The sequence below is a fragment of the Cynocephalus volans genome, chromosome 4 (genome assembly GCF_027409185.1).
Source record: "Cynocephalus volans isolate mCynVol1 chromosome 4, mCynVol1.pri, whole genome shotgun sequence".
Taxonomy (NCBI): domain Eukaryota; kingdom Metazoa; phylum Chordata; class Mammalia; order Dermoptera; family Cynocephalidae; genus Cynocephalus; species Cynocephalus volans.
The window spans coordinates 83,707,153-83,733,688 of record NC_084463.1 but is presented as its reverse complement, the minus strand read 5'-3'; the positions used below and the strand labels follow the sequence as shown (position 1 = coordinate 83,733,688).

Here is a 26,536-nt window from a genome sequence, read left to right as displayed (position 1 = left end):
TCAGCTATTCTGAGTTTATATAAGGAAAGGCCTATTCAGAGGTTCAGTGGAGATATGACTATAAAACTGATTTTTTTTTCTCTCTAAGGGTAAATAAATATGTAAGATTTACTAGATCAACAAGGAGGAGAAAATCTCAGACTGACATAGGCATTGTAGAAAACCAGGTCGGTCCATGATGTGCAAACTATATTTCTGCATTAGACCATTAAACTGGAATCACACACAGAAGTATTTTCTGAACTCCAGCAAGCTCACACAGCAGGTGAACAAGCACAGCATATATAATCTACACAAGACATTATCTTAATTTAAAGGAAATAGACAAAATTCTATATTTCACACTATCTTTATATTTAACAACAATAAAATGAGGTTACATTAAAGTAGAAAAAAGTTAAAAGACAGTCAAGTATTATTGATTTGCTTCAACTGAGAAAGACTCCCTCAGATATGGAGTTCTCAAGCACACATCAGGTTCCTGACTTATCCCTGATCATGTGTGGCCAGTATGAAAGAAAGCCTCACAGGGAACTTGAAGGAGCCAGTGGGGTACCTCCACATCAGGGAACTCTTGGCAAAATTCACAAAACTCACACTTCCACTTTCAAAATCAAGGAACAAACCAACCCTGCCCAGAGGTAGTGTACTGAGAAAGCATTGAGAAAGTGATCAGGAGGCCACAATGATTATCCTCCCTCACACATAACAGAAGAAATATGTCATCGGATTCAGTCACTGGGCCATTCTTCCTTATCCTGGAATTCTTACAGACTCCTAGAGCCCAGTCCCAAGAATCACTCACATTCAGCTCCCATTAATGTTTTCCAGAGGTGAAACTCTGGGCTCCCGTGCAGTAAAATAGTTATACCTGACAGAATTCAAAGATGCATCTTGACAGTCTTGTCTACAACTCAAATTTCTCACATTGTTAAATAGCCTGATGTTGTGATTGGTTACTTTATTATTGAAAACAATCTCCATTGTGGAAAAAATAGAATATGCTAGTCAAAATCAGTTTTTAAATTCCTGTGAGATGAGGGGATCTACATAGAGTCTTACTGGGAAAAAAATCAGACAAAGATTAGAGGGATAGTTTTGGCTAGAAAAATATGAGATTCAAGAGCTACCAATAAAACTGCAGAAGAAACAAATACTTAACCACAATGGAAAAAGCTTCCTAAAAGTTAAGAGATTATAAAGCTTACTTCTGGAGAGTTACTTTTCATGACACCTGAAAATCTGGGACTTATGCTTTGTGCCAACTCCATAACTATATAACTCACCCCCACTGCTACTTCTCAGGCAAAATAAATAAATAAATAAATTACATCTTAGACCTAAATAAACAATTTATTAGGGATATTATGATATTTCAGTTAAGCACGGAAATTTATATTTAAGAAGAAAATCTAAATATATCTTCTGAAAAGTTATTCCCCACTAAGAATTTTCTGCCTTTCACATCTGGTTCCCTATCTGAGCCCTTGTCTTCCTCTTTCTGCTAAGTTAAGCCTCCGGGTTTAGGTCTACTACAGAGTTCTATATATTCCCTGAACTGACAACTTGCTTTGTTGTTGTTGTTCATAAACTGTGTTCTGCATTTAGTTATTTTATGTTTAGTCAGGTATATTTTCTGATTATATCAATTACAGTGCAAATTACAAATCAAATTACTGAGAAACATTTAAGGAAAATACTTTAAAATATAAAATTAATAGGTCTGTCACCATAATTAACTGCACTTGAAACTGGAATACCTTAATTTAATATTCATTAGTATGACTCACTACACAACCAACATTGTGTGTAATAATGTTTCTATGATCAAAGAGCCCTGTTTTGGAGTTTCCTCTTCCTCATTATATAAGTAATATATGACAGGGTTGAATCGCGTTTATCATTATACAAGCTTTTATGTATTTTCCATATTATCATAGGGGCTACGTAACTAAATATGACTATAAAAACCTACATACAGGCTGTTCCCCTCCACAAGATAAAATATCAGGTATGTCCCCAGTTCTTACCTGGAGCAGCTCCACATCTGGTTGATAGCAATTTTTCATCAGCTCTTTATAAATTTCCCTTAGGTGTTTCTTCTTTCAACTGTTTTAGCTTTGCTTTTCTTGAGTTGCTGTAAAATCCTTTTGCCTTCCTTTATAAGTCTCTTTAAAAGTTGTTTTTCTTCCTCTTGGAGAATAGGATGTAGCTTCCTAAACTCAGCCCTGGTCATTTCTGTCTGTACATACACATAGCTCTGCAGGAAGATGGGTTTCCTAGCTAATATACCTAGGCTGACTTTCCTCTCCTCCACTTAACCCTTACCTATTTCTCTCTGACTCATGTCTTCTACCAATATTCTATACACGCAAATTCATGTCCTCCAGAAACCATATGTTAATTCCCGTCTTTCCTACATTTATTTCTATTATTTAAGTATATGAAGAGCCAAACCCATTCTTCCTTCAAACTACTTTCATCTAATGAGTTTTGGAAACACCTGGAGAAAAGCCTTTCATTGCTCTGAAAGACTACAGATGAACCATTGTAACTTATGGTTGATTCATAAGCACTCTTCTGTGATATTCTGATCTCTATGTCAGTAAATAAGTCTTTAGTATCAAACCTCCCTACTCCATACAGTGACCATTTTCACTTAACAGCAATGTTGCCTTGTACTCTAAGCTATTAGGTCTTCCTAAAATTCGAGCCATGATGGTTTCAGCTCAAGTGATGCATGGATAAGTCTCCAGCATGTCTGTTTCAGGCTGATTTTGAGGGAAATTCAGTGTGATACTTACAATACACTGATCGTACAGCTCTCATTTAGATTTCTCTGGTTTTCTTGTATCTTTTCCCATAAAAAATCTCATTGGCTTTAAGAGCTTCTGCTGTGAAAAGACATACGGTATTAATATGAACCTAAGAGAAACATAAATTTAGGATTTAGACTCAATGGTAGAGAGAATCAAGGGATGTTGCTAGATACAAATACTTTACAGAAAGTGGAAGGATCATAATGTTTCCTTGTTGACCCTGAATAACTATAACTTTCAAGATATTTCAGGCTGTAGAGCCACAAAATATAATGTAACCATTTGTTCAGGGAGACTGACAAATAAATATGGCTGATTTTCAGATAGTGTGGTGTCTTGCATCAGAATTTTCATATACAGATACTTCCCCCTGCTAATTCCAACGTATTTTATCCTGCTAAGTTCCAGTGTTAGTAAATATGTATCCAATGTACAAGCCTTTTGAACTTCAGTTTTGGTGGCCAGGAGCTCTTTCTGATAATGAGTGCTTTACAGTGCCTTGAGAATTATAACATATAATCAAATTATGATAATGACCACTAGCTTAATCATTCTTCCAGGGGAATGGAAGTTCCAAATAGGCAGATCTACATGTGAATTTTCTTCACAACTTCATCATTGCTACGTACAACAATTTGTGACACTCAGTAAAGAACAGATTAATCATCATCTTGATCATCTTCTTCCTTATAATCACTTACGTCTACTATCCTCCAGCTTCCATAGTACCCTCAGAGGCACCACTTACCCGGTGTTCCTCAGCAGCCCCTTCAACGGAACGGTGTCTGTGAGCCTCGTGCCCCTGAGAGTGAGAGCACAGCACACAGAGCAGGTTCTTGTCCCCTTCACAGAAGATCTTGTCTCCTTGTGGGTCCCACACATGTGTTCCTCAGAGCTCAGGAATTACCAGAGACTGGCTTTTCTGGCAGTGGCTACCAGATTCTTAAGAAGAATATGGATTTTAAAGGCTATCTTGTGTGATGATTCCCTGCTCATTGGGCAATGAGCAGAAATTTAAGCTTCCTCCCAGGAAAGGCAGAGACAGACAGGGTCTACAAAAGCTGTGCCCACAGCCTATGTTGACTGGGTTTATAAGGTAGTTCAAGCAGGTGAGGCAGGTAAGTTCTTTCTGGAAGACTTGTGGGATGTCTTAGTTCACTTTTCTGAGGAAAAAATGGGAAGAATTTATTCTGCACTGGAGAGACAAAGGCATAAAATTTGATTCAGGTTGTGTCTCAATAATATACTTCTGTCTAGATAAGAGTAGGATTCCTTTTACATATAACATAAATAGAAAACTGAGGCACAAAAGGAGTTCTCAGGGTCTGTAGAAAACCTTGTTGGTTGTCCTTTACCTTGTATCCCTTCACATTGTGAAAAGATGTAACTGCCATACACACACCCCAAAACAAATTATTCTTTAAAAAATATTTTGCTTAAAAAATGGTTCTTATTTCTACACTGGATAAGTAAGGATGCCTCTCTAATTTCTGGTATTTCTTTTTTTTTTTTTTTTTTATTTAGCTTCCTTATTTATTTATTTATTTTTTTGGTCGTTTTTTCGTGACCGGCAAATCCTATATAGGATCCGAACCCGCGGCGGGAGCGTCACCGCGCTGCCAGCGCAGCACTCTACCAAGTGCGCCACGGGCTCGGCCCTAATTTCTGGTATTTCTGCGTGGTCAGGAGGGTCACTATTCTTCATGCCCAACCACTTTCTGGTTTCTTTAAAATTTAAGTCAGAAAAAAGAGCGCAAGATGGCGGCGGCTGCGGCGGCTGGCACGGAGTAGCTGAGGTGGAAAAGGTGGCCACTGGGCCTCAGGCAGCCGGGAAACTTGTGGACCTTCCTCTCGCCATCTCTTAAGGGAGGACTGCTGCTGCTGGCCGGTCGTGGGGGCTCAACGCCACTTTGCCCCCGGCAGGAGAGGCTGCCTCATTTACAGGCAACAGCTTTGAAGTGTGGAGCAGGAAAAGAACTGATTCTTAGCTGCAAAAGCGAGTCTTGAAACAGGGAACACAGTGCCAGGGCTGCTGTGGATGCAGCCAGGATCCCGGAGGCTGGGGCCGCACTGAAGGCGGCCAGCTGCCCTATTCAGGATTCGAGGTTTCAGGCGGGCATTAAAGAAGATTCCTGGGAGAGCCCGAGCAGCGCCGCGACTGAACAGCCCGAGGCGGCAGCCCCGAGAACACGGAAGGAGACAAACCAGAGACAGAGCGAGCGCCCGACCTGGCACAGCACTGTGAGTGATCCCTGGCACAGCTCTGTTGGGGGTGGGGGGGGTGGATGCCCACGCGGCTCCCGCCTGCACCACCAGGCCACTCACCGCCCGGTGCTGCCTCCATTTTCCCAGGTGCGGGCAGCTCCGCCCTGCTCGGCCATCACTGAGCCCATTTGCTTGGCCTGGTGTGGGGCTTTCCGGAGCCTGCAGGCCGACCTCCTCTCCCACTCCCTCCGCGGTTCTCTGGCCGGGCTGGGGGTGTGGGGCGTCCCGACCAGTGTTGGGAGGGCAAGGAAGTACGGGCGGGCCGACTGTCACTCCACCACACCCTGGACTCCGCCCCGGTAAACTTCCTGTTACTGGGAGGCAGATACCATCTCTGCAACCACCAGTTTGGAAAAAAGCCTAACGAATTTCTGGTTGGGAATAGTGTGGTAGGAGAGTTCCCAGGTCCGCTTGAACCTGCCGGAGAGCAGGCTGCAGGCGGGCACTAGACTCGGTTTATACCGGGGGGATACAAAGGTGAACAAGACCCGAGAAAGATCTACACAGTGCTACAAAGGCACCCAGAGAGACCGGTCGTCTGTGCCTAGCAGAAACCTGGTAGACTTCCTGGGCGAGGCGGTGCCGAGCAGGGTCTTGAAGGCCCAGCTGATAGACGAGGGGTGCAGAAGACACACCCCAGCCCAGCACAGTGTGCAAGGGGGGGGAGACGTGCGGCCAGGGAGGCGGAGACTCGACAGAAACCACACACCCGGTGGGGTCGCCACTGCACGATCTAACAGCCTGGGCCAAAGCACACTGAACGGGGAGAAGTCCTGCACAGGAAGTGAAAGCTCAACAGAGATCACACACCCTGTGGTACGTGATCCACCAGCCCAGCAGAGTCCAAGCTGACCAGAAAGGTGGCTCCCCGGAGAAGCCCAAGACCCGAGGCAACCACACACACAAGACACTAGAGGCCAACTGAGCAGTCACGGTGGGAGCCATACCAAATTGGCAACCACAGCAACATCCTAGTTAGTCATTAGTCTCAAACCGGTGGACTGTGAAACCCCCTGCAACAATGAATAAACACCAAAAAAAAGACACCAGAAATATAAAAAATCAAGAAAGTACACCACCAAAAGTTAATAAATCTCATACTCTAGATCCTATAGAACAAGAAGCCCTTGAAATAACTGACAAGGAATTTCGAGGGATAATTCTAAGGAAACTGAATGAGATACAAGAAAACTCAGCTAGACATCATGATGAAATGAGGAAAAGTATACAGGATCTGAAAGAGGAAATATACAAGGAAATCAATGTCCTGAAAAAAAATGTAGCAGAACTTGCTGAACTGAAGAAGTTATTCAGCGAAATAAAAAACACAACGGAGAGTATAACCAGCAGGCTTGTCGAAGTTGAAGAGAGAACCTCTGAACTTGAAGATGGGCTGTTTGAAATAACACAAGCAGACAAAAAGAAAGAAAAAAGAATCAAGGACATGGAAGAAAATCTGAGAGAGATATCAGACAACCTCAAGCGCTCAAATATCCGAGTCATGGGTATTCCAGAAGGGGAGGAAAACGGAGATTGCATTGGAAACATATTCAACAAAATAGTGGCAGAAAACTTCCCAGGTATAGGAAAAATCACAGATCTTCAGATCCAGGAAGCTCAACGATCTCCAAACGTATTCAACCCAAAAAGGCCTTCTCCAAGACATGTCATAGTCAAATTGGCAAAACTCAGAGACAAAGAGAGAATCTTAAAAGCTGCAAGAGAGAAGCGTCAAATCACCTATAAGGGAGCCCCAATCAGGTTAACATCAGACTTTTCATCACAAACCCTAAAAGCTAGAAAGGAATGGGATGATATTTTCAAAATACTAAAAGACAAAGATTGCCAGCCAAGAATACTCTACCCTGCAAGGCTATCCTTCCGAAATGAGGGGCAAATAGTATATTTCTCAGACAAACAGAAACTGCGGGAGTTCACTACCACACGACCACCCTTACAAGAAATCCTCAAGGGAGTACTGGGTTTGGTTCCTGAAAAATAACTACCACTGCCATAAAGACCTAAGAAAAATCTAAACCCACTAGTACAATAAAAATGGCATTCATGAAGAGAAAACAAGCTAACAAAAACACTATCTACAACCCAAGGAACCAACAAACAAAGAAACCAAACAGTAAATCAGAAAGCAAGGAACAAAAGACACCTAAGACAACCAAACAACCAATAAAATGCTAGGAATAAATCAACACCTTTCAATAACAACTCTTAATGTTAAAGGCTTAAATTCTCCAATTAAAAGACACAGACTGGCTGACTGGATCAAAAAGCAGGACCCAACTATATGCTGCCTACAAGAGACCCACCTCACCCATAAAGATTCACACAGACTAAGAGTGAAAGGATGGAAAAAGATTTACCATGCAAACAGAAAAGAAAAATGAGCTGGAGTGGCTATTCTTATATCTGACAAAATAGACTTTAAACTAAAAACCATAAAAAGAGACAATGAGGGACACTACTTAATGATAAAAGGACTGATCCATCATGAAGACATAACAATCATAAATATGTATGCACCCAATGTTGGAGCAGCCAGATTTATAAAACAAACTCTATTAGACCTAAAGAAGGAAATAGACACTAATACCATAATAGCAGGGGACCTGAACACTCCACTGTCAATATTAGACAGATCATCTAGGCAAAGAATCAGTAGAGAAACACAAGATCTAAACAAGACTCTAGACCAATTGGAATTGGCAGATATCTACAGAACATTCCACCCAACAACCTCAGAATATTCATTCTTCTCATCAGGACATGGATCATTCTCCAGGAGAGATCACATGTTAGGTCACAAATCAAGTCTCGACAAATTCAAAAAAATTGGAATTATCCCATGTATCTTCTCAGACCACAATGGATTAAAACTAGAAATTAATAACAAACAAAACTCTGGAAACTATACAAACACATGGAAATTAAACAGCATTCTACTTAATGACATATGGGTCCAAGAAGAAATCAAGCAGGAAATCAAAAAGTTTATTGAAACTAATGAAAACAATGATACATCATACCAAAACCTGTGGGATACTGCAAAAGCAGTATTGAGGGGAAAATTTATTGCATTAAATGCTCACTTCAGAAGAATAGAAAGATGGCAAGTGAACAACCTAACACTTCACCTTAAAGAACTAGAAAAACAAGAACAATCCAAACCTAAAGTTAGCAGACGGAAAGAAATCATTAAGATCAGAGCAGAACTGAATGAAATTGAAAACCAAAAAACAATTCAAAAGATCAATGAATCAAAAAGTTGGTTTTTTGAAAAGATAAATAAAATTGACAAACCATTAGCATGGCTAACAAAAAAGAGAAGAGAGAAGACTCAAATAACAAAAATTAGAAATGAAAAAGGCGATATTACAACTGATTCATCTGAAATACAAGGAATCATTCGAGACTACTATAAACAACTATACGCCAACAAATTTGAAAATCTGGAGGAAATGGATAAATTTCTGGACACACACAAGCTCCCAAAACTGAACCGTGAAGACATAGAAAATTTGAACAGACCAATAACAATAAAGGAGATTGAAGCTGTTATCAGAAGGCTCCCAACAAAGAAAAGCCCAGGACCAGATGGATTCACAGCAGAATTTTACCAAACATTCAAAGAGGAATTGACACCGATTCTTTACAAACTATTCCAAAAGATTGAAACGGATGCAAATCTCCCAAACTCATTCTATGAAGCAAACATCATCCTGATACCAAAACCAGGTAAAGATATAACCAAAAAAGAAAACTACAGGCCGATATCCTTGATGAATATAGATGCAAAAATCCTCACTAAAATACTAGCAAACAGAATACAGCAACATGTACGTAAAATTATTCACCACGATCAAGTGGGATTCATCCCAGGGATGCAAGGTTGGTTCAACACACACAAATCAATAAATGTGATACACCATATTAATAAACTCAAACACAAGGACCATATGATCATCTCTATAGATGCTGAAAAAGCATTTGATAAAGTTCAGCACTCATTCATGACAAAGACCCTCTATAAGTTAGGTATAGAGGGAAAGTATCTCAACATAATTAAAGCCATATATGACAAACCCACTGCCAATATCATCCTGAATGGGGAAAAGCTGAAAGCTTTTCCTTTAAGAACAGGCACTAGACAAGGATGCCCACTCTCACCACTCCTATTCAACATAGTGTTGGAAGTACTAGCCAGAGCAATCAGAGAAGAGAAGGCAATAAAGGGCATCCAGATTGGAAAAGATGAAGTCAAACTGTCCCTGTTTGCAGATGACATGATCCTATATATCGAACAGCCTAAAACCTCTACAAAAAAACTCTTGGAATTGATAAATGGTTTCAGCACAGTAGCAGGATACAAAATCAACACACAAAAATCAGTAGCATTTCTTTTCTCCAATAGTGAACATGCAGAAGGAGAAATCAAGAAAGCCTGCCCATTTACAATAGCCACCAAAAAAATAAAATACTTAGGAATTGAGTTAACCAAGGAGGTGAAAAATCTCTATAATGAGAACTACAAACCACTGCTGAGAGAAATTAGAGAGGATACAAGAAGATGGAAAGATATTCCATGCTCTTGGATTGGAAGAATCAACATAGTGAAAATGTCCATACTACCCAAAGTGATATACAAATTCAATGCAATCCCCATCAAAATTCCAAAGACATTTTTCTCAGAAATGGAAAAAACTATTCAGACATTTATATGGAACAATAAAAGACCACGAATAGCCAAAGCAATGCTCAGCAAAAAAAATAAAGCTGGAGGCATAACACTACCTGACTTTAAGCTATACTACAAAGCTATAATAACCAAAACAGTATGGTACTGGCATAAAAACAGACACACTGACCAATGGAATAGAATAGAGAATCCAGAAATCAACCCACACACTTACTGCCATCTGATCTTTGACAAAGGCACCAAGCCTATTCACTGGGGAAGGGACTGCCTCTTCAGCAAGTGGTGCTGGGATAACTGGATATCGATATGCAGGAGAATGAAACTAGATTCATACCTCTCACCGTATACTAAAATCAACTCAAAATGGATTAAGGATTTAAATATACACCCTGAGACAATAAAACTTCTTAAAGAAAACATAGGGGAAACACTTCAGGAAATAGGACTGGGCACAGACTTCATGAATACGACCCCAAAAGCACGGGCAACCAAAGGAAAAATAAACAAATGGGATTATATCAAACTAAAAAGCTTCTGCACAGCAAAAGAAACAATTAAAAGAGTTAAAAGACAACCAACAGAGTGGGAGAAAATATTTGCAAAATATACATCTGACAAAGGATTAATATCCAGAATATATAAGGAACTCAAACAACTTTACAAGAAGAAAACAAGCAACCCAATTAAAAAATGGGCAAAAGAGCTAAGTAGGCATTTCTCTAAGGAAGATATCCAAATGGCCAACAGACATATGAAAAAATGCTCAACATCACTCAGCATCCGGGAAATGCAAATCAAAACCACACTGAGATACCATCTAACCCCAGTTAGGATGGCTAAAATCCAAAAGACTATGAACGATAAATGCTGGCGAGGCTGCGGAGAAAAAGGAACTCTCATACATTGTTGGTGGGACTGCAAAATGGTGCAGCCTCTATGGAAAATGGTATGGAGGTTCCTTAAACAATTGCAAATAGATCTACCATACGACCCAGCCATCCCACTGTTGGGAATATACCCAGAGGAATGGAAATCATCAAGTCGAAGGTATACCTGTTCCCCAATGTTCATCGCAGCACTCTTTACAATAGCCAAGAGTTGGAACCAGCCCAAATGCCCATCATCAGATGAGTGGATTCGGAAAATGTGGTACATCTACACAATGGAATACTACTCAGCTATAAAAACGAATGAAATACTGCCATTTGCAACAACATGGATGGACCTTGAGAGAATTATATTAAGTGAAACAAGTCAGGCACAGAAAGAGAAATACCACATGTTCTCACTTATTGGAGGGAGCTAAAAATTAATATATAAATTCACACACACACATACACACACACACACACAAACCGCGGGGGGGGGGGGAAGAAGATATAACAACCACAATTATTTGAAGTTGATACAACAAACAAACAGAAAGGACATTGTTGGGGGGGAGGGGGGGAGGGAGAAGGGAGGGAGGTTTTGGTGATGGGGAGCATTAATCAGCTACAATGTATATCGACAAAATAAAATTTAAAAAAAATAAATAAATAAAATAAAGTGAGCTCGGCGATCAGGCCTCTCAGTGTGGTAGTGGTAGCCTTCAGAAGTCTCCGAGGCCACTTCCAAAGGCACTCTGTTCCGAAGAATTAGCTTAGCTCCTTGTGTATCTTTATATTGAGTCTGAAAACCACACCCATTTCTTTAAAGTGATTGCATTTCTTGGGACTTCTGCTAGATTTTAATATGGAAGATTTTGTTTATTTAAAGTAGAGAAAAAGATTGACTTAAAACCTTGGCTAATCTCCATAAGCAAATCTCTGTAAACATGATTTCATCAAGACCCTCTGATTTTACAACAAATGAACAACCCCAAAAGACTTCGTATCTAATTTGTTGGAGCACTTTAATTTTTTCTTATGAAATGGTAGAAAAAATGATGCAATCAATTTATAATTTTTATAAATGTCTTAGAAAATTTGAAAATGTTTTATAAGGTTGGCTTTATTTTCATATTTTAATATAAGAATTTAATGTAAGAACACCTTTGACCCCCAGTCTAGAATGAAGATTTCTCTTGCCTCTCACATTCCAGATCAAGCCTCCTATATCTTCCCAACAAGGGCAGAAAATAGGATTCTTTGCCTGGCATTGTCCAATCCAGCTCAGGTTTACAGGAGAGAAAGGCTAAAAAGCTGCAGCTCAGGGACCCCCTTGGGTCAACTTAATAGTTATAACTTGCATTATAACAAAACAGAAATGACAATCAAAAAAATGAGAAAGAATATTTTAAAAAGGAAGAACTCGTTTTTATAGCTGAGTAGTATTCCATTGTGTAGATGTACCACATTTTCCGTATCCACTCATCTGATGATGGACATTTGGGCTGGTTCCAACTCTTGGCTATTGTAAAGAGTGCTGTGATGAACACTGGGGAACAGGTATACCTTCGACTTGATGATTTCCATTCCTCTGGGTATATTCCCAACAGTGGGGTAGCTGGGTCGTATGGTAGATCTAGCTGCAATTGTTTGAGGAAACTCCATACCATTTTCCATAGAGGCTGCACCATTTTGCAGTCCCACCAACAATGTATGAGAGTTCCTTTTTCTCCGCAACCTCGCCAGCATTTATCGTTCAGAGTCTTTTGGATTTTAGCCATCTTAACTGGGGTTAGATGGTATCTCAGTGTGGTTTTGATTTGCATTTCCCGGATGCTGAGTGATGTCGAGCATTTTTTCATATGTCTGTTGGCCATTTGTATATCTTCCATAGAGAAATGCCTGCTTAGCTCTTTTGCCCATTTTTTAATTGGGTTGCTTGTTTTCTTCTTGTAAAGTTGTGCCATTTGCAACAACATGGATGGACCTTGAGAGAATTATATTAAGTGAAACAAGTCAGGCACAGAAAGAGAAATACCACATGTTCTCACTTATTGGAGGGAGCTAAAAATTAATATATAAATTCACACACACACACACACACACACAAACCGGGGGGTGGGGAAGAAGATATAACAACCACAACTACCTGAAGTTGATACAACAAGCAAACAGAAAGGACATTATTGGGGGGGAGGGGAGGAGGGAGGAGGGAGGGAGGTTTTGGTGATGGGGAGCAATAATCAGCCACAATGTATATCGATAAAATAAAAATTAAAAATAAAAATAAAAATAAAAATAAAAAGGAAGAACTCATATTCCCATTCTGTCAAAACTTAACCATTAAATCTTGTGCCTGCTTTTCCTGATGCACTTCACACTAAGAGATTCAGCTCTGGGAATGCAGTTTTTGGAAAGAGTGAGAGTTGTTGCCTGATCTTTAAGTCTTTAAAATATATTTATGTATACATTTTAAGTGAATGATCTAGCAAGTTTTTACAGTTGTGCTTTTTAAAAATGATCTTGAATTCCAAAAGCATAACTGCTCTCTCATGAAGACTCACCATTTTTATAAACAATCCCAAGGGCTTTATTTTTCAATTCCTTTTTTTTTTTTTCATGTCAGATGAGTAATGTGCTGACATCATGATGTGAGAAAGCACAATCATGATGCTTATGAACCAGGAAATCTATTTTTCAATTCTTAACCAATTTTTCTAGCACCATCTTTTCCTCAGTGAAGCATATAAATCTATATTATATTAGTAAAATAATATCCTTTTTCCAAAATATTGATACATTTTCTCTAGGGATAATGAGTTTAAAATGATTTTCTTATTCTTTTGTTTTTCTGTATTTTTCAAACTGTTCATAAATATCCTGTGATACTTGTATAATCAGAAAGTAAAAAATCTATAGATGTTGTGTGTCTCATTTGTTTGAGAGAAAAAGGGATGGTATATTCTCAGTTTTCAGAGCTTTTTGTGCTAAATTCCTGTCCTACATAGAGGAATAAGGGCCTCTACCTTTCCTGAGAAAAATCTAGTCAAGAACCTTCAAGAATGGCTCTAGAAATTGCTATCAAGATAAGCAGAAAGGTTCAGTTTTGAGTGTCACATTTCTTTGAACTTTTCACTGGTATCTACTGCCATCATCCTGCTGAAAAATCATCATGTTGAAGGGATACCTGCACTCCCATGTTCATCACAACTCTGTTTACAATAGCCAAGATATGGAACCAACCTAAATGTCCATTGATGGATGACTGGATAAGGAAACTGGTATGGAATACTACTCTGCCATAAAAAAGAATTAAATTCTCCCATTTGCAGCAACAGGGATGAGCTTGGAGAAACTTATGGTGAGTGAAATAAGCAAAGCACAGAAGGATGAACACCACATGTACTCACTTAAAAGTAGGAGCTAAGAGAGAAAGAAGGAAGGAAAGAAAGACCACAGTGGTGCATTGGACTTGCAGAAGGAGAGAACATTCCTTGGGATACAAAGTGGAGTGGGGGGGGGAAGGAGGGGGAGGGAGGTTGGGGATAATTGGGTGGGGGACATGGGGTACAATCGCAATTTGTGGTAATGGGCATGCTGCCAGTATGGATCTGGCCTTCACATCTTGGGCACGAAGAGTGACAATCAGCTTTGTATCTCATGAATATTCATAACAACAACAACAACAAAAAGTCATCTCAAAAAAACCTGAACAAAAAATGAGGTAGGACTGTTTGACAGGAATGTTTTCATCAAACCTTGATCTGGTAACTTTTCCAGTAAATCTGGGAACTCAAGAGCCGAAAACCAAGATTTGGTAAAAGTTCTGGCTGGTTGGGTCGTGGAAGCCAAAAATGAACAACACCCAAATAATCTGGTTTAGAAACTTCATTTTTCTCACTTCCAGCTGATGCTTTTCCACAGGAGCCCCAGGGCCCTAATTTGGGCCTGCACTCCCATCTTCAGCACCAATCTTTCAAGAGTAGACCAGACCGAGCCCTTGATCCCCATCCTGTGAGGCAGAGAAAAAGGTACTCTCTGCAGCCTGCACAGGCTCCTTCACAGTTGGGTAGCCTTTCTAAGAAACTTCCCTTTTAAACAGATGAATATGAGAGATGATGCTGCACAGTAGTTGCCCAAGATGATTTTAGGATGTGCAAACAAATAGAACTTAAAAAAAAATATTTCAAATTGGATTGTACAGTGTGGAAACACGAGCCTCTTATTCTTACTTCAAGTATCCTGTGCTGGTGGCAGGTTGGTGGAAATTTGGGAAAAACAGCTGCTCTGATCCCTTCTGGTCTATGTAAATCTTCCAGAGGACTCCATGGCCTTGTGGCTTCCTCTGTTCGGTAGAGTGAGACAGGAGGGCAGCACCTGTTCTACAAGGACTACAAAAACAATGCTGTTCACACTTGCCCCACTTCTACCAAAGACAAAAGATGAGCTGGACTAGGGCAGCAAGAAGGTCCCTCTGGCAGATGCAGTGTGGCCATGGTTTCTGGGAAGGGATCTGACCTAGGATGAAGCAGGCCGGATGAGAACTAATTCAGGCAGCTGTTGTGAGGCAGCTCTAGTGCTGCTAGAAAGTTAGCCATGAACTTCACTTTCACCCAAAGACAAGCCAAGCATCCATCACTCTCACTTTGGGGCAGGGGAGGCTCTTCTCTCAGTCAGAGGCAAGAACTTACCAAATAGCAGACTCCATACCCTGGGGCTCTGTAAAGTCAAGGGGCTCAATCCCTGAGCCCCAGTTTCTAGCTGGCAGAAGAGAGGGAACTAGATACCGAGGCCCTCCCACAGAGGGGCCAGGGTAAGCTATTTGCCTGCCCTTCAACTCTTTGAACCTCTGGAATAGAAGTTATCTTTCGACCTCAGAATTTTTTTTTAAATTTACATCGTTAGCTTAAAGTTTTTAAAATGTGTCTTTTAAAAAGAAAATGGAATAATAAAAAATTCTCAAAATTTGAAATAATTAAATTAAATATATGAAATTTAGAAAAAAAATCAATCTGATTAATTTATAAAAACACATTTCAGAAAATAAGTTCCTCAGCAGTGAGAATGGATTGTATATTCTCAGTTAAAAAAAATCAAATTACTTTTTCTTCACATATTCTTAAAAATGCATAAATATACATTTCTATGGTGAAAAAATAATTCAGATATAAGCTATTGATAAACAACCAAAATATTGTCCATCTCACACTGGTGAATCTTAATATTTCTTTAAAAATGTTTGTTCCATGGGCCGGCCCATGGCTCACTCGGGAGAGTGCGGTGCTGATAAAAATGTTTGTTCCAGTCAAGAAATGTATGATGAAACTATTCCATTTATTGTCATTATTAACATATTTATCTTTATTCTCTGAACTAGACAATCTACTCCTAGAAAATCTACAAATCTAGTTTAGATTTTCTAAACTAGAAAATCTTCTTTGTTATGGATGCTTGTAAAACTTGATTATATTTTTTAATGTATTACTGTTTGTTTATATATTTTTATGTAAGTTGAGTAGTTGCTTTGATTTTAAGTAACATAAAATCATATTCTTAATGCATATGAATAACAGAAAGCTTCTAGTAATTATAGACCCCTGTGAAAAATATCATTAGCAATACAAAACTGTAACATACTAAAGGCTTTTGTATACTGCAACACTTTTTTGTGTGTGGCTTTTTATAATAATGCTCAAAGAATGAGTGGCATTTTGGGCATGGACACACAAATATTACCTGAGAAAAAAAGTAGTCACATACAATGGAACTTTAGATTTACTATTTCCTTATACCAGAAATGAAAAAAATTAGATCACATGCCATTAAATTTTATGAGCATAAAATAAGTCAACGTGACTAGTTCTAATTGATTTATCACATAGTTCTGCTTAGAGCAAGAATGCATATGAAATTTATTTCATGATTCAATATATTGCTCAATTTAACAGTATCTATCATTGTAAATTAACACATTGGTATTGAGTCCACACAGATTACCCATTGTGAGCGTGACTAAAATATTTTTAAATTAATCCCTATGTAGGGAGAATTATTTTTGCTTCTTTGTGTTTCATTATCTGTCTATAATAAAAATACTAGGGAAAAAATAGGAACTCTTATTGCATAGGGTATGAAGGAAAATTCTTCAGTATCAATATATACAGATGTTAAGCACTGCTTAACGACAGGGATAAGTTCTGAGAAATGTGTCCTTAGTCAATTTTGTTTTGGGAATATCAGAGTGTACTTACACAAACCTGGATGGTATAGCCTACCTACTCTGCACGCAGGATGTATGGTATAGCCAGTGTCCCACATGCACTCCCTGGTTGTCCAAATATGACTGCAGTTTGTATTGATAGTGTTTAGTAGAATGCACTCTAGTTTGTTAAACTATTCCCATATACCAAAATATTTATTTTTCACACTTTTTCAATTGGAAATAGTGCAGCAATATGCATCCTTGCACGAAAACATTGTTTACACTTATAGAAATTTCTGTAGTAATAATATTACAGGGTACAGGGTATATGTATGCAATCATCTCAGAATTATATATATGTATACACACATATACATTTACTCACTTAAATGTTTATAAATACAACCAAATCACCCTCTCAAATAGTTTTCTTGTTTAGAATAATGAACATTCACTAGTTGGTCAACAAATGCATTTAAAATTCAGAGGTGATTGAATTTATTTCAGTGACTACCTGGATTAGAATTAGATTGGATTTTAATGATGAAACAATTTAGGAATATTGGTTGTTAATTAGCACATGGCTCAAGGGAAGGCATTGATAAATTCAGAGACCACAACTTTGTAAGTATCTCTTTACTATGGTCCTACTGGCCATTTCTGCTCCATACCAAACACCTAAATCAATTGGTCTTGGTATCTGTAGTTTTGTTTGTATGCTCGTTTGTTTATTTTCCAGTCTTCCAATTATTCATTCCCCACCTTCCCCCCCTTCTGTTCCCTTCCAACACTTGTATTTCTTCCTGAATAACACCAAGGGATTATTTTCCCAAATTTCAGTTTTTAGGTAGACCCCTGTAAAATAATTTTATGTCCAAACTTTTTAGCCGGGATTTAATGCTCGGTTCTTTTCACAAGTTCACAACATATATGAGTATTACTCCAAGAAAAGATTTCCCTTTTCCACAGCTAATCTCATCACTGACTCTGCCATCCCAGTTTCTTCTGTGCCAATCTTGTAAAGTTCTCAATCATGACATATTCCTTTTTTCCGAGAAAATGAAAATGACGGCTGCACGCGTCGCCTGAACTTTTCGGGGACCAAGCTGCTGGGATCTGAGGACCCCTGCACGGGGCTGCAGCAGAAGCGCACGCGCCTCCTCTAGGGCGCCGCGCTCAAGTGCAAGCTTCTTGCTGGTCTCTTCTTCCTACGCCTGCGATTTTTCATGCTTTGACTCTTGCACTGCCGCTGTCGCGTTGCGAGCTGGCAGTCTTCGTAGTCACCTCCGACTCTGGTTGGTCATTTTTCAGGCCTCGAGGGAAACTTCTTCTGAAATTATTTTGAGCAATAACCTATGAAAGACGGTTTTCACAGGGATTTTTAATAAAAGTAAAACTCTTGAAAGTATTGAGGACTTAACCGACCTGCAGATTCCTAACAGCAAATTCCAAAGTTGTCGTGGATCCATATGAACTGGCTTCAGGGCAAGAGGGAAACATAACAAAGGCTGTGGTGGTTTTGTGTAATTTAAACATAGTAAGTAGCTCCTGACTATTTGTTGAAGGAATCTATAAATTTTATTTATGTCAGAACTGACTCGTAAACTCTTTTCATGGTGGAAAGAACGGCCATATAGGAAGGATGAGAGAAACGTTTATTGTGGTTAATGACCTAGATTTATTGACGTTTTGAGGACAAGAGTTCCTGATTTGAAATTAAATGAGGAAAACAGTATAGATGAGAATAAAAAAATATTTTTGATAAGTTAGAGATTTTCTGGAACTTTGATTTTTCTGAGAATATTAAAGTAAAAAATCTATAAATTTAAAGCAAAACTAAGTTAAAGCAGCAGAGCTAAAAAATAGTAATACTGAAATGAACTATTCTCGAAAGCATTTTATAATATTTCTTTACGCAAATGAGAACTAACATGTGGTCTATATGTCTGAAAAACAATTCAATTTGCCTTTTCTTTTTGTAGAATATCTTTCGTTAGGTTGTACATTTACCAAAACAAATGTGCAGTCAATCTTTAAGTATCTTGATTTACTTAGGGGCTGGGTTCTGGGACCTGGGATTGGGAGGATGTGTGGGGAGGAGATGATCACAACAGGGTGCAGGCACTGACCTTTACAAACAGCTCCAGGCATCCAGTGAAGGTGTTGGAGCTGGATCTAGAGAGGCGGTGCTTTGGTGCTGCAAGGTTGTGGCACAGGGGACTAAAATCCCCACTCACAGCCAAATTCTCCAGAGGCTGGGACTACAGGAGGCAAGCTGATTGTTACCGTGCAGTTGGGGTCCTTCTAGTAACTCCTCTCTAGATGTCATTTTGTGAAATCATGCTAATGTCCTTTTTTTTTTTTAAATGTATTTTTCTTCCATCTTAACTTTCCTTGAATATGAAGAAGAAAACATGTTTTATTGGTATTACTCAGATGAAATTTATTTTCCTGAAATTTCATGAGGAGAGGATGGGTCAAGATAGCTCTCCTAGCTTCCTGACTCTAGAGCTCTCCTCTTGTTTTCAAAGTGTTCAGTAACATGGCTTTTTACATTTTTCCAACTCCTGGATCTATCCCCCCCCCCACTTATTTTATAGGGGTCTTCTCTTTTATTTTTCCTGTTGTCCCAGTCCTACAGAATATATATATATATATATATTTGCAGTAGTTTGTTCTCAGGATAGAACTCAGAATAGATGAATTTGTACTGAAAAAACTTATGTGTGGACTAAGATGGGAATATACGGATTCCATGAAACGAAACAGACAACAGCAAAGGAGACCAAGAAGGCCAAGCCAGAAAATAAGATTTAATGGTACTTGAAGGAAATGAATGCCTAATGATTAGCAAAATACCTAAGACACCTGGAACATTAAGTAAATGTGCTAAATATACGAACCAAGTATTTCAGCCATCCTCTGACTTACTAACTTGTTGAAGATTTAGCTCAAGCATCACTGATAAAAAGGCTATCTGTGCTTTCTCTGATCTTTCATGATACACTTCACATTATAGCACCACAATGACCCCTGTATACTTACCGTTCACCTTTTCACCAATTTTCTGCTAAGTGAAAAAAATGTAATTCCACCTAGTCTGTGTGTCTGAAACAATTCTATGACAGCTTTTCCTCCCTGGTTCTTCTAACTACATTTAAAAAAATTATCTAGGAAATAAAGTAAAGGAAGTCCTAGGGCTTCAGTTTAATGTTAAATAATTTCTATGTTTCCCTGAGGACTTATTATTCTGGAAAAAAAAAAGATAAAAATTTAGATTGTCGAACACTAAAACAGGGAGAATGAATTTTACATATCCAAAAGTCTTGCATAAGTGTGATTTTCTTGACATAAAAAATACTAAAATTTCCCTAAACTCTTGTAATATTATCAATAAAGCATAAACAACTGGATTTATTTCTACAAAGTTATCAGGGTTCAATATTAGATAACCTATTAAAATAATTAATATAGTGAAGGAAAAATCAGATTGATAGACAGTAAGGAAAATTTTATTAAAATATCAATAACCCAAGGGCAAACAACCAGTAATCACACAAGCACAAAGACATTTGATTACTATGTTACAAATAATTTCTACTGTTTACAAATTAGACTCATTTTTGTAGTGATAAATCCAGCGTTAATGCTTTAAAGCATTCATTTTAAAATCACGATTAGGAAAAGAATATATCATCATTACTAATTAACATAGTTCTAGATATACACAGCAACACATATAGAACAAAAGAAATTTCAGTTATAAAAGTATAAATATTGTTATTTCTGAATTTATGATTGTTTACCTAGAAACACACTTATACACAATAAAGTAAATCAGTAAGATTTCTAAAAACAAAATTAACAACCCAATTATTTTCAAATGTGTAAAATGTGCAGCTACTTATTAGATGATAATGTTCATAGGAATAAAAAAAAATGAAAATGCCCAGAACTTTCAGGAAAAAACAGAAGCAATAGTGATAGGGCACTTGTCGAGATTTTCACATATCAAGCAGCCAAAAACACTGAATCAGTGTAGTACCAGAGCATGAATTCACACGTCAGTGGAACAGAATAGTGTTACATACACATATACACACACATATATATACACATACATACATACATATATATGAATTTAGTGTATGTTAAAGGGGAGATTCCCTTGCTAGAACAACACAAAAGAGTTGGTGCTTTTTTTAAGAAAAGACAGAAATGCTGCCTGGAAAATCAGTGGAGCAGCTCATTCAGATAAAACACGTGAGTTTTTAAAATTTGGGGGTTCTTTTAATCAAAAAGAAAAAAATATCATCTAACTTGCAGTTCAGTACTTAAAAATACATGTGGTAAGCCTGCTGCTCTCATGAGTGTGGCCACTCCAGCTTGTTAATGGCCAACTTCTTACTTCAGGGATTGGGGGAGAGAGAGAACAGGATTTAAAAATGTTCTTAAAGGCACCTACTAAACCCTTCTGTATTAGTCTGTTTCAGTTGCTTACAAAAAAATACCTGGAACTGTGTAATTTGTAAAGAAAATAAAATTTATTGCTTACAGTTTCGGAGGCTGGGAAGTCCAGAGCCCAGGGAACACATTTGATGAAGGTCTTCATTGGCGGTGGCTTTACAGTAATGCAGGGGTCTCACATGGCAGAAAATGGTGGAGCAGAGAGAGAGATAGTTCCTCATGTGCTCTCCTTTTAAAGCCCTCAGAACCATGCCCCTGACCACCATTACTAGTCCATTCACTGCGACATAGTTCTACAATCTAATCATCTCTTCAAGAACCCACCTTTCAATTACCATAATAGGATTTCCCATTCTCTCAACACTGTCACAGTGGGGACAAGTTTCCAATACCTGGAACTTTGGGGACACAATTCAAGCTTCAGTGAATTTGGGGGGGATGTTCAATCCATAGCACCTTCCACCAAGTATCCCCCCTTGCATTTCCAGTGCAGGGGTCCATAGGGAGAGTTCCACAGAGAAGGAATGGCTTATAGTCTCACAGGTGTTCCCCTGTCACCTCTGGTAGGCAGACGATGAGAAGAAATCTACTTGCTTCAAGACCACTCAGTGGAATTGGCCGTGTCCCCTGCAATGCAAATCAACTCACTGATCATTCCAAGAGCTTTAATTTGCATGTATTTTTTTGTGGTGGTTATTAGAAGTATGGGAGTGGGGCAATACTAGCTCTTACTTACAGTTGTTTCCCCAGGAAAGCCCCCTCTCCCCAAGTTCATTGATTTGCTGTAAAGAGTATGCTCCAAGTTTCCTTCTTCCCAACCTGCCCTAATTTATATGGGGGAGGTAGAGGGAGAAGGAAGGAGGAAAGGAGAGAGGGAGAGAGGAAAGAAGGAAAAAAGAAGAAACAAAAAGATGGCAGGGAGGTGACGCCCTTTCTCTTTTGATTTAGACACTGGCCATTTTTCAGGAAGTTCTGTGTCCAAACCTGTAGTGTGTGAATAAAGCTCAGGTGGAGTCTGAGTCTGAGGAGTCAGTCCCCTGAGGACGATGAGCTGGATCTGTTGCCCTCAGACTCACCATCTTCATCTTCAGACCCACCGCTGGAGCCTGAGGAGTCACTGCCATTGTCCTCTTCCCCATCTTCCTTCTTGTGTTAATCCTCATGAGGGATAATTTCCCCAAATTGTCTCTGATGAATCTTTCCCTGGAGCCTGCACCCTCTGCACCTCTCTGAGCCCTTTGTGAAGACTCCGTGCTGATGGGGACTGCAGATATGTCCATCTAAACTCGGGGTTTGGGCCTCCCATCATGTTTATGTTCATGCTTATTAGAAGTGAACTCTTGTTGCACAACATATTCCTCAAAAGGTATATTTTCGAATCAGAGATCCAGGTCCACTTTATAGTGTTTGTGTAGTTCCTCAGCCTGGCTGTTATAATGTTCCTTCAGGCCCTGCTGGATACACTGCTAAAGTCTGCCCACTTTCACCATGCGCTCTCTCAGGGGCAAATGTTGTACCACGACTCCTGGTAGAACTGGCAGCATCCATTCATGGAGGTCTTCTGGGGCTCTTCATGGACTTTCTCTTCTTCTTGGATTATCTTCTAATCCAGATAAGATAATGCAGAATTCTACAATAAAATGTGATATGTATGTCTCCTAAAAAAATAATTAAAAAGAGAAAAAATACCTTAGGGTATAGTCATGGGCTAAATATTGACTGAAATTTGAAGAAACTACATAATCTATAATGTGCTAATCTTATAAGTTAAGGATTCATTTCTCACTGATACTCAGTGAATTAAAGCCTCTCACGGGACCAGTTAGGTTAAGAACCTGATCTCCCTCATCTGTGGAAGCTGTATTTAGGGACAATTGACAGGCACAATTGAACAAAGGAAAAGCTGAGTCCTGGATGTGTGCTTCACTGGGTGATTGGCCAAAAAGAGGTGGCCAGAACACATAACCAACTTCTCCATTCATAACATGCCCACAGTCCTCATACAACTACATTAAGTCTCTCATCCTTCTGTGGCTCACCAGGCACCTGGAGAGAGTCTGGTCTCACTTAAGTCTAAGGGTAGCTGAGACCTGCTGTGGCTCTGAGAGGATCTTACTAACAGCCACAGTAAGGTTCACAAGCCTGGTGAAGCAGTCTCTGAATTCTTTTTGGGGTTTTCTGGGACCCCCAAAACAGTATTTTGCTCCACTCTCTCAACTTGAGGACTACATGAAAGAAAGTCCAACCTGGCCTGCCAAAACCTAACTTTTGGATTGTGAGTTTCTCAGCTGAGATTATCAGCCATTTTCTGCTGAGTCTTTTCATCAGGTTAGGGGGCTCCAGGAAGTGATACTTGAGATCTGTTACTGTCATGGGTCATGACCATGGGGATCTTAGAACTCTGAATGTGAGAAACAGATAAAATCCCCATCCTGGTTTGTATAAAAAATGTGTCCTTTTCATAAATGATTCTTCCGTTATGAATTCAAATGTTTAAAAAAGCTTTTAGAAGGCTTTTCTTGTCTTTCTCATCAACTGCTGTTTCATAGTTGGGTTCTCAATCTCTTGCTTTAGTTTTTTTGCCTTCTCCTAAGTCTCTCTCCTTTCCCTTTCATCACCCTCTCTTTGCCTTTCTCATGAGTGAACTCCCTCTATACCTTCTCTCCTTTTCTTGTTTGTATTTTGTTCAAGTGCTTAATAACAATGCTTGTGCAAGGCACTAATCCAATTTCTTTATATGTACATATATTCATATATGTATATAAATTTATGTATATATAGTATATATAATTATTAAATATACAAATATTAGTATGTATAAACATATATATGCACACACATTTAAAAAATTACTTACTAGTAGTATATTTATTCTTACAAATCATGATATTTCTTTATGATGTTTGCCCAACTTGTCACTTCCCAAACCCACACCCTCCCCCATCTTTAGTATCCTTCAGTTTGTTCTCTCCTGAAGGTTCAATTTATTGTTGTGGTCTTTTCTTTCTTTCTTTCCTTCTTTCCTTCCTTCCTTCCTTACTTCCCTCCCTTCTTACCTCCCTCCCTTGTCTTCTTCCTTCCAGCAGCAGCCAGTTATAAGTGAGAACATGTGGTATTTCTGTTCCTTTGTCTGGCTTATTTCACTTAACATAATTTTCTACAGACTCATCCATGTTGCTGCAAATGGTAGAATTTCTTTTTTTTTTTTATGGCTGAGTAGTATTCTATTGTGTATATACCATATTTGCTTTATCCAGTCGTCTGTCGATGGATACTTAGGTTGCTTCCATATTTTGGCTATTGCAAACAGAGCTGCGATAAACATGGGAGTGCAGGTATCCCTTTGCCATGATGAATTCCATTCCTCTGGATATATACCTAGCAGTGGGATTGCTGGATCATATGGTAGCTCTATCTGGAGTTGATCGAGAAACCTCCATACTGTTATCCATAACGGCTGTGCTAGTTTACAGTCCCACCAATAGACATATACACATATTTTTGAGATAGGTACTGTGTTCTGCAATGAGGAAATTGAGGCTAGTAAGCAGTGGGTCTGGGAATCAAACATGGGAAGTTTAGGTACAAGCCTGCGCTATTAACCAAGATATTATTCTCAACTGTCTTTCTAATGTTGAGTGTTGATGAAGAGCAGAAACTTCCTGCTAATTCCTTGAAATATAAGCACTCAAGAGTCATTTATAAAGGTACGAAAGCTTCGCCTGTTTTTTCCCTCATCGGGAGTTCATATTCTCTACAATTTTGCTGCTGTTCACTAAGGATTATCATTCTCTCAGATTCACTGATATATTCAGTTAGAGAATTTTACTACATGTCAGGCACTGTTTGAACCTTTTTTTTTTTCATATCTGTCCACAGGATCACTATGAGCCTTTTTGTCAAATTTCTGTATGATTCCTTTTGTACTGCTTTCCCTAAGTTCTCCTCTACCCCTGATGTCTCTCTCACCCCAACCTTATCTTCTTTCCTTTACCTGGACTTCGACTTTCCTCTTCCTCTCTTCCTATTATGTAACTCCCAATACCCCTTGTCCTATTAGACATGACCTCCTCTCACGTTTCTGGGATCAGCCAGGGCAGGAGAAACTTTGTTCCAGCTACTTGGAATGGAGGCACATCAAGGGGTAACTGAACATCTTGTGGAGCCTCACCATTTGCTGCCTCCTCCTCCCTTAGGATCCTGCATTTTTATTGCTGGGTCTCAGGCAAGAACAGACAACCCCTACTTCTCATTCTGTGATTTTCAGATGATCAGCTTTATCATGCTTTGAAAGTGAAGAGCAAGGATAGAGCCCTGGAACGTGGGTAGGAACAGACGTGTACTGAGACCTGGGCCAGACAGAGAACCGAAGACGGAGAAGGATTTCAGAGTGACTCTGGCAGACATCATGGTTCAGTAGGGCCAGAGTAGAGGTGCTTATGGGAAAAGGGCCAGAGGCCTGTGGCAAGGACAGGGCCTATTCATTTCACAGCACAATGTTAGTAAGGCATTAGATTTTAGCAAACAGATGACGTATCTCTGATCCCGCATCAAAAACCTCCACAACCGAGAAGAGTGGGAAGTCACAGGAACTAGCCTGACTTTCCATTCCAAGTATGGGAAGAACAGGGACAGTGAGAATGAAAGAAACTTTACTCAAGAATTGAACCAAGGTTTCTCTCTTTTCAGGCCACACTTACTGGTCCAGTGAATGGCTGAGCTATGGGTTTCTGAACATCTTGTTTTTAAGGTTTAAGATTTCTTTAACCTCTACTCACAAATATTCACATAGACAGAATCCCAGACAATGGCTCTTATAATTAAGAAATAATGGGAAGTACAAGGCATCTGGAATGTGAATAATTTTTAGCCATATATAGAGACACCCTAAGGCGATTTCTGACAAGGGTAAGTACTCACCTTTTTCATTCCACTGTCCTAGAATTACCAAATCTGTTCCTTGTCACTTCTCAGGAGATGGACAACTCTCTTCCATCGCTCTACTCCAGGATTGTGTATTTCTTTGTCAACAGTTCTACTGCATTGTATTCATAATTATTGTCCAGTTGACACAAAATCCTTGAAGGGAATCTTCAAAAGAATATTTACCATGTCAATTATACAGATAATCAGAAGCTCCTTTGATAGGAATCTGGAGCTTGAATGGTGAGTCTACAAGAGGCTCATTGAATCTACTTTCTCC

General features: G+C 39.1%; 1 pseudogene; it reads right to left on the bottom strand.

The window, feature by feature from the left end:
* Positions 1 to 496: 496 nt before the first annotated feature.
* Positions 497 to 22,472, bottom strand: LOC134376226 (tripartite motif-containing protein 43-like; annotated as a pseudogene).
* Positions 22,473 to 26,536: the final 4,064 nt, after the last annotated feature.